This window comes from Delphinapterus leucas, chromosome 1 (genome assembly GCF_059928025.1).
Source record: "Delphinapterus leucas isolate spDelLeu-1000000601 "Yukka" chromosome 1, BTC_Dleu_Yukka2, whole genome shotgun sequence".
In the NCBI taxonomy this organism is placed as follows: Eukaryota; Metazoa; Chordata; class Mammalia; order Artiodactyla; family Monodontidae; genus Delphinapterus; species Delphinapterus leucas.
The window spans coordinates 58,871,497-58,881,805 of record NC_143129.1 but is presented as its reverse complement, the minus strand read 5'-3'; positions in this window follow the sequence as shown (position 1 = coordinate 58,881,805).

The following is a 10,309-nucleotide window of genomic DNA, read 5'->3' as shown; positions in this document are numbered from 1 at the left end:
GTAAGGATTCGTCAATATGCAAAAATCAATCAATGTGATACACCATATTAACAAACTGAAGGAGAAAAACCATATGATAATCTCAGGAGATGTAGAAAAAGCTTCTGACAAAATTCAACACCCAATTATGATAAAAAATCTCCAGAAAGTAGGCAAAGAGGGAAACTACCTCAACATAATAAAGGCCATATATGAGAAACCCACAGCCAACATCATTCTCAATGGTGAAAAACTGAAACCATTTCCACTAAGATCAGGAACAAGACAAGTTTGCCCACTCTCACCACTATTATTCAACAGAGTTTTGGAAGTTTTAGCCACAGCAATCAGAGAAGAAAAAGAAATAAAAGGAATCCAAATTGGAAAAGAAGAAGGAAAGCTGTCACTGTTTGCAGATGACATGACACTATACATAGGGAATACTAAAGATGCTACCAGAAAATTACTAGAGCTAATCAATGAATTTGGTAAAGTAGCAGGGTACAAAATTAATGCACAGAAATCTCTTGCATGCCTATACACTAATGATGAAAAATCTGAAAGAGAAATTAAGGAAACACTCCCATTTACCACTGCAACAAAAAGAATAAAATATCTAGGAATAAATTTACCTAAGGAGACAAATGACCTGTATGCAGAAAACTATAAGACACTGATGAAAGAAATTAAAGATGATACAGACAGATGGAGAGATATACCATGTTCTTGGACTAGAAGAATCAACATTGTGAAAATGACTCTACTACCCAAAACAATCTACAGATTCAATGCAATCCCTATCAAACTACCAATGGCACTTTTCACAGAACTAGAACAAAAAACTTAACAATTTGTATAGAAACACAAAAGACCCCAAATAGCCAAAGCAATCTTGAGAAAGAAAAATGGAGTTGGAGGAATCAGGCTCCCTGACTTCAGACTATACTACAAAGCTACAGTAATCAAGACAATATGGTACTGGCACAAAAACAGAAATATAGATCAATGGAACAGGATAGAAAGCCCAGAGAGAAACCCACGCACATATGGTCAGCTTATTTTTGATAAGGAGGCAAGAGTATACAATGGAGAAAAGAGAGCCTCTTCAATAAGTGGTGCTGGGAAAACTGGACAGCTACATGTAAAAGAATGACATTAGAACACTCCCTAACACCATACAGAAAAATAAACTCAAAATGGATTAAAGACCTAAATGTAAGGCCAGACATTATAAAACTCTTAGAGGAAAACATAGGTAGAACACTCTATGACATACATCACAGCAAGATCCTTTATGACCCACCTCCTAGAGAAATGGAAATAAAAACAAAAATAAACAAATGCGATCTAATGAAAATAAAAGGCTTTTGCACAGTGAAGGAAACCATAAACAAGACAAAAAGACACCCCTCATAATGGGAGAAAATATTTGCAAATGAAGCAACTGAACAAGGATTAATCTCCAAAATATACAAGCAGCTCATGCAGCTCAATAACAATAAAACAAATAACCCAATCCAAAAATGGTCAGAAGACCTAAATAGACATTTCTCCAAAGAAGATATACAGATTGTCAAGAAACACATGAAAGGATGCTCAACATCACTAATCATTAGAGAAATGCAAATCAAAACTACAATGAGGTATCACCTCACACCAGTCAGAATGGCCATCATCAATAAATCTATAAACAATAAATGCTGTAGAGGGTGTGGAGAAAAGGGAACCCTCTTGCATTTTTGGTGGGAATGTAAATTGATACAGCCACTATGGAGAACAATATGGAGGTTCCTTAAAAAACTAATAAAAGAATTACCATATGACCCAGCAATCCCACTACTGGGCATATACCCTGAGAAAACCGTAATTCAAAAAGAGTCATGTACCACAATGTTCATTGCAGCTCTATTTACAATAGCCAGGACATGGAAGCAACCTAAGTGTCCACTGAGAGATAAATGGGTAAAGAAGATGTGGTACATATATACAAATGGAATATTACTCAGCCATAAAAAGAAATGAAATTGAGTTATTATTAGTGAGGTGGATGGACCTAGAGTCTGTCATACAGAGTGAAGTAAGTCACAAAGAGAAAAACAAGTACTGTATGCTAACACATATATATGGAATCTAAAAAATCGTTCTGAAGAACCTAGGGGCAGGACAGGAAAAAAGACGCAGACATAGAGAATGGACATGAGGACACAGGTTGGGGTAAGGGTAAGCTGGGACAAAGTGAGAGTGTAGCATTGACATATATACACTAGCAAATGTAAAACAGATAGGTAGTGGGAAGCAGCTGCATAGCACAGGGAGATCAGCTCGGTGCTTTGTGACCACCTAGAGGGGTGGGATAGGGACGGTGGGAGGGAGACGCAAGAGGGAGGGGATATGGGGATATATTTATACGTATAGCTGATTCACTTTGTTATACAGCAGAAACTAACACAACATTGTAAAGCAATTATACTCCAGTAAAGATATTTAAAAAAGAAAAAGAATGAAGAAAAAAAGAATCCAAATTGAGGGACATTCTACAGAAGACCTGACAAGTACCCCTCAAAACTGTCAAGGTCATCAAGAACAAGTCTGAGAGCTTCCCTGGTGGCGCAGTGGTTGAGAGTCCACCTGCCGATGCAGGGGACACGGGTTTGTGCCCTGGTCCGGGAAGATCCCACATGCCGCAGAGCAGCTGGGCCCGTGAGCCATGGCCGCTGGGCCTGCGCGTACGGAGCCTGTGCTCCGCAACGGGAGAGGCCCCAACAGTGAGAGGCCCGCGTATCACACACACACACACAAAAAAAAAAGAACAAGTCTGAGAAACTCTCACAGTCAAGAGGTGCCTAAGGAGATGTGACAACTAAATGTAACATAGGATTCCGGTAGGATCTTCGGACACAAAGAGGATACTGGGTAAAAACTAAGTAAACCTGAATAAAGTATAGACATCAGTTAATACTAATGTGTCAATATTGGTTCTTTATATGTAATAAATGTATCATACTAATGTAAGATGTTAATAACAGTTGAAACTGGGTGCAGGGTATATGGGAACTCTCTGTACTATCTTCACAATTTTTCTCTAAATCTAAAACTGTTATAAAAATTAAGTTTACTTTTTTTAAAAAGGAAGAAAAACAAAAATCAAGAACTGCCAGAATGTCTGAAGCCCTCTTTTTTCCCTCCTCCTTCACATCATCTTATATTTGCACAGGAGGTAACACCCATCCTTTGTGTTTTTCTGTTTCCTTGCTTTTCATACAAATTGTACATTGGTAAGTATCGTTAAACAATATGTCGTTATTTTGAATTTTATATAAATGAAATTATATCATTTGTATTTTTAAGTTAGTTGCTTATTTTCACTTATGATATATTTGTGAGGTTTACCCATGTTGGTATATGTAGCTGCAACTCATTTATTTTCATGGCTGGATAATACTCCATTGGGTAACTATAACACCTGTATACTTCTAGCCTCCTATTAAGATGCTGGGTTGCGTCCAGGTTTTGCTACTACTAACAATGCTGCTACAAATATTCTTGTGTATAGATGTAAGAATTCCTATATAATAAATACTTAGAAGTGGAATTGCTTGGTGATAAAGCATGTATATTTTCAACTTTACTATATAATATCAAATTGTTTTACAGAAGTCATCATGTCGGTTTACATTGCCATCAGCAAGAAGTTAAGTTTTCCAAATTTTGCTCCTTGGAAACTAGGAGATCAATAGAGGCACTTTGTTTTTTTCTCTCAGTATTTAAAGTGTATATGATTAAAAAATAAATATTAACTATTTCATATTTATAATAAAAAATGGCGATAGATGCCAAATTGTGGTATGTTAAAAATCACCATAGGCCTAAACTTATCCTGGGAGATTAACTTGCTCAAAATAGAGCTTTTTTGAGCAAATTACATCTGTTTGCACGTATTTGAACTTGGTATAAAAGTGAAGAAAGTCTTGGCATATCCCTGCTGAAAAGGTGCCACGTTCTGTTTGTAAACTGGGCTTAATCTGAGAAACTACTAGACTTTAGGTTTAATTACATTCCTTAAAAATAAACAGGGCTTCCCTGGTGGCGCAGTGGTTGAGAGTCCACCTGCCGATGAGGGGACGCGGGTTTGTGCCCCGGTCCGGGAAGATCTCACATGCCGCGGAGCGGCTGGGCCCGTGAGCCATGGCCACTGAGCCTGCGCGTCCGGAGCCTGTGCTCTGCAACGGAAGAGGCCACAACAGTGAGAGGCCCGCGTACCACAAAAAAAAAAAAAAAAGAAACAAAGAAAAAAATACATATATATATATACATATATGTGTGTGTGTATATATATATATATATTCTGTAAAACAAGACCTCAATCTTGCCTCCAAAGATATAAAGAAATTAAGCTTGTATTTTACTTTTCCTTCAAAAACTTCAAACCATATCAGTATATCTAGAAGAGCATTTGAAATGTAAAATTCCTCACTCTTGCATTTAAAATTCCTTTGATGTAAAATCTACAGTTCTGTAGGGAAATAGTAAATAACAACCCTCTCAATACTATAAATTAGTGCATTCTGCTAGTAAGAGTTACATAAGTGCTGAAGACCCTACCTTAAGGTTGCTACTAATCATCCTGCCATGTCTTGGATGGGGCTGCCACTCTATATGAATTTGTTTGCTGTTAACCTAGGCAGCTCACTGTAGCAAAGAGCAAAAGGAAGGAAAACAAACAAATTTTAAAGTTTCTTCTTGAATGGGGAGATGGAGGGATATGTGGGAAAAAAAACTAGGATGCTTCCTATTAGGCCAAGCTCAATGGTAAGTAGAAAACTATGTCTAATGTTATATTTGAAGCCAATCAAAAAGCTCAGTAACTGCTATTCAAGCAGTGCCACTGGGCTCTGACAGTGAATTCTATGCATAAGATCACCTGATACAAACTTCAGTGGACTTCGTCAAGAAGCTGAAACCACAGTGCCTTCCGGATGGCTCCATTTCACAGCAGAACCTGCTGTCTGGGCTTCCCAGTTTGCATTTCTGTGGGGCCCTTCTCAGAAGAGCACTGAACATGTTATCTTAATCCCCATATACCCTACTTTGTTCATCATGGCTGTGGGTGCCATAACACGCCATAACACATGGCTACCCAGACGTGGAAACTATGAATGAAATAAGAATTCCCCAATTCTGCTTAGGTAAGTATACCTACTTAGGTAAATATTCCTTGTGAAGTTCATCCTCTTCTGTATTAAGGCGTATGTGAGAAATCACTTGATGGACAAGGGTGTTCAAAAGGTGTTTACATAGAAACCAAAAAGGACTGCTTTATACAAGCTGAGTGTGTTTTCCCTATTCTAACCATTGCCAGGGCTCCTTTCATTCAACCATGAAAAAATAACAGATTTTGAAAACTTTTAAGGCCTATGAAATAGCAAATAAGAGAAAGACTTAAATGTCATATTAACCTGAGTTCAAGTTACAGATCCATCAATCGTCAGCTATGTAACCCTCAGTAAGTTACTTAACCTCTCCATCCTTACTTTTCTCCACTGTTGGAATAAGTGGAAAGTCTGGAGTTGATACCAGATCTGTCTTCAAAGCCTGTTCTTTTAACCACCACACTGGCCTGCTCCAGACACCTTAAATAGCACCTTGCATGGGGGAACTCACTATATCTCTGCAGGGTGATTGATTTGTCTTCAAGTGTACCTCCTTCAATCAATGACAGCTAAAGCTAAACTCCAAGGCACAGGAGAAATAGCTTTCTTCACTAAGTTTTACACACACTCAATAGTTGGGTCTGAAACAGAGGAGCATCCCCTTCAAAAAATGATGAGACTGATAAATATGTTCTGTTCACAGCACAGAAAACCACACTTCAGTGCAGAAGCCATACTTCAGGTTAACCAGTTGTCTCAAAATCAAATACGCCACCAAAGCAGGAAAGTCTACTGTTTTCAAAGATGAGACACAAAATTTTAGTTAAGGTATGAAATTTTAATTGGCTAGTTCAGCAAAATTTTATATTCTCCTGAGAGGGTAATAAGGCCTACGTATCTAAATATTTTGAGTTAGGAATTGCAGTTATTTTCCCATATTATAGAAAGTTTTACAACACTTCTGAAAACAGGGGTTTAGATTACCTGGCTAAGAGGTACCAGATAAGAACCATAAAGAAGAGGTTCAGCCATAGTACAATCAATATTCATAGGAAGTATGGCAATCTAGAGATGGCATGACGTGACTAAGAACATTGAAATTCAAAACTATGTGTAGCCAAACAAAACACATCTGAAAGTTACATACGGCCCTTTCAGCAGAATTTGCAAATCCTACTTCAGAGAACAGGAGATAACGCCACCCCCTCCACTGCCCCTCAGAGTTACCCTACAAGCAAAATTGACAACAATTTCGAAGGCTGAGATAGCCTCTGCAAGTCAGGCTTCGGTGCTTTCTCTGTCAAGTCAGCCATCCCCTGCTTGGCTTTTAAGTGGTGAGCCATGTCCCACCCTACAGAGCCAGGCAGAGTCCTCTACTCTCAGACCACCAGGCGAATCTCTGTACTGTGCCATATGCATGCTAGTCCCACATTCATTCCTACTACCATACTTGGCTCATCCTTTCCATGACCTCAAATGGCTTCACCCTTCCTAGGCCAAGCCAAATCTAACCTATCTTTGATTTTGTTCATTTGTGTGTGTGTGTGTTTATTTTTTTTAATCCATGCAAAGAGCACTGAAGAGGGATGAATGAACTCAAACTACTTTGGTGGGGGTAGGGAAGGCTTCATAGAGAGGTGCCTATGTGTGCAGGGTATAGAAGGAAGAATGAATGGCTGCCAAGTGGAGGAGTGGGGAAGACCATTCTAGGCAGAGGGAAGAGCATGTGCAAAGTCTTGAAAGAGCCCTGAAAGCCATGGCAGGCTTGTAGAGGTAAGAGGCTGCAGAAGGCTATAGTCAGAAGGAGAAGACACTTGTTTGCCTCACTGAGGTATAGGACTTGACCCTGGAGACAAAAGGATCTGATTTTGGTCAAGGCCCCTAGTCAAGCCCATATCTTCCATGGAGTCTGCTCTTGCCATGCAAGTATCTCCTTCCTCCACATTCCTACAGCCCTTGACAACCTTGCCACACAATCAGGTGTTATTACTCACAGCCCTGAGGGCAGAAGCCTTTTATTTTTTTTTAACTTCTGTATCCTAAAAGCACCTAAGAATGTCAAGCAAGTAAATGCTCAATAAGTTTCCAGGACTGATTGATTCAAATTCCTCTAGGGGGTGGATTAAGCAAACCAGGTTCTAGAGGTAAGAGTAGGGAAACCTCTAAATCAAAGTCACTACAGACCTTACTGTCGGCCACGAGTGACAGGATCCAGGACAACAAAAGTTAACTTCAAAAGCAACCACCCTTGACTTCCATGAACTTGGACTCCTTTCTCTTTCTGTCATGCTCTGCCCCACTACCCAAGCTGAGATTCACTCCTACTCCCCCTGGGAATACTGGGCCAAAAGGGAAGGTACCAATACATCTCTGGTTCTGAACATACCCCATTAACTGGGAGGGCAGGGGACAATCAATGCATTGAGCAAATGCATCTGGCCCTGAAATGAGAGAGTGTGTCTGCTCCTGCGTGTAAATGCCAAGTTGCAGGGGGTTACCATAGCAACTCCAGCAGGGTGCTGCAGTGGGCAGCTTTGCACTGAGGTGCAGAAAAGCCATTTTTAACATCTGGGCTTTTGCTATGCACATTGGACCCTAGTAGCCACATCATGGCTTTAGGCCCTGCTTTGGGATTCTGCAAAAAAGGAACTGGAATTTTGAATACCTGTTAGTCCAATCTTCTTTTTTTTCATGTATCACACATGTCCCTCTTGATGCACAGTAAACACTGCATGTAGAGCCTAAAATAGGCTCTTTAGAAACATATAATTCCCTATACTCATTCTTACACATGACAATGAACAGATTGTACTTGCACATCAGCATGACTTCAACACAAAATTTACATCCACTGAATAACCCAGCAATTACACATTTTAATCAACAGCGTATCCACAATGTCAGCATTCCCAGCCAGTCCCCAGTTTTTATTGTGTTATTAGTACATTTTTAACGCAAAACTAAATAATGCCATCAAGGCTGTAGGTTGGGCTTAATGGGGTCTACTGAGCTGTACTCCAGGAACTGTGAACCAACTTTTCAAAGGACCAGGCAATTTTTGAAATAGTTTTTCCATAGGGGCTGGAGAGTGGGGGTTTACTCATCCACTTCTTAATGTTTTATGTCTCATAAGGAAAGAGCATGAAGAGGATGTGAAATAGCGTTCCATTTGTGGTTTCAACCTACATACGGCCAACAGGAAGCCATGTCCCTACAAAGTGAACTTTAGTTGGTCTGGCAGTCAAGAGATGAAACAGCTTCCTGGACATTTTCACTTTTTTTTCTTGGATCTAGAAACTTACTTGTGGTTATATTTTAATTCTCTCCTGGGCAAAATAAGAATGATTTATAGCAGCAGTAAAGAAATGGATCGCATGGTGGGCATGCACAGCAGGGTGAGATGGATCTGCACATGGAGAAGTGACGGAAATTTTGGACAACAAGGTCACATGAACCTGTGGTACTTTGCAAGATGCTGGAGCAGGACTACAGTATCTTTGCAGCTTGGAAGTGAAAAAAGAGGGGTGGATTAGAAGTGATGTAGAAGTTCCAGTATCTGAAGGAGTTTTATGGCCTAAGGAAATTAAAACAGGGATACCAAGAGAGAGATGTAAATAAATAAACAAAGGAAGGAAGAGCTTCTTGGCCAGGGAGGCTATTCTCTGTGCAGGAATGCCTATCTATCTAAGGGAGCTGGAGAACAAAGATGCCAGTGTTAACAGACTACAGTTGGATGATTTGTTCATCCAAGGAATTGGAAATGTGGAGGTGTCTGTAAGGAGGTGTCTGTTACATGTAAGCATGGAGGTAGGACTTGCCAGGATGGACACCAGGGGTGTAGGAAACTTCTGTTTTGAAAGAAGGCCAGAGAGTTTCAGCAACCTGGTGACAGAAAAAGAGCTCTCAGTGAGTGAATACTGGAGATTCAGCCAGTGCAATCTGACCTGCACATACCTGGCTAGGTGGGCACTGGATACCTATTTCTAACTCCCCCAGGGGATGCTGTGGGTGGGGATGGGGGCCCAGGGAGTGTGAAGCAAAGAACTGAGCATTTGGCCTGGGAGTGGAAAAAGGGCTTCTGGGAGGTGAGCTGGGAACTGCCAAGAAGTGCCCTGTCAACGTGCTTCTGAATGAAAGCTGGGAGGTCAAGGCTGGGAAAGGTTTCAGAGAGACTCCTGCAACCTGTTCCTTTGGGGCAAGGCGGCTGAGGGGAGGTGGAAGGCCCAGCTTTGAGGCGCCAGTCTGCAAGTCGGTATGGAGAATGGTCTGGGAATGGGGCGGATCCAGGGAGGTAGGAGTGGGGGAGGGGAGGTCGCCGGCGAGTGGGTGTGGAGAGCAAGCCCGAGTGGGGGGGTGAGGGCGCCGGGCCAGCGCCTCGACCTCCCCCGGGACTCACCCAGCACGAAGTAGGGCAGCTCCGTGTTCTCCAGGTCGTCCACCACGACCATTTCTCCCGGGAAGTCGTTGCGTACCGAGAAGAGGAGCTTGGGCTCGGAGGCCGAGGGGCTGTGCATGATACTCAGGTCGTTCTCGCGCAGGAAAGGCAGCGCCGACACCGTGATGCTCTTCAGCTTGCACTCCAGCTCCTTGGAAGGATCCACGTCGCCCGCGGCCGTGGCCAGCACCGCCGCCGGCCCCCAGCAGTAGGCGAGCAGGGCGCAAAGCCCGGCTAAAGCCATCTTGAGCCCCGGCTGCCTTCCTCCCAGCGCCGCGAAGGTGGGGGAGGCAGCGAGCGGGAGGGAGCGAGCGAGCGAGCGCGGGAGGCGGGGGACGTTGGGGAGGAGATGTGGAGCGGGGAAAGCTCTGGTCCCCGGAATGAGACGCCGCTAGCCTGGTGCAGGGCTTAAGCGCTGATGCCTGGAGAGCCCGCGCTCTTTGTTTCCCGAAGCTGCTTATCTGGGGAGGGGGAAAAGGGGGTGGGGGGAGGTGGGGAGTGGAGAAAAGGAGAAGGAAGGACGTCGGAGGAAAGAGGAAGGGAGCTGAAAATTCTAGGGAATCAGGTCAGTCCCCAGTAGGCTGCAGGTGCTGCCGCCTTTCTCCTCCTTTGCATCCCTCGGCAGGAGCACGCTCCTGGCTATAAACTACCTGCATAGCTTTTTTTTTTTTAACCGTTTTTGCAATGCAAAATATTCCCTCTCGCACTATCTTCCAGATGCCTTGGGGAGGGCGCACACACACAC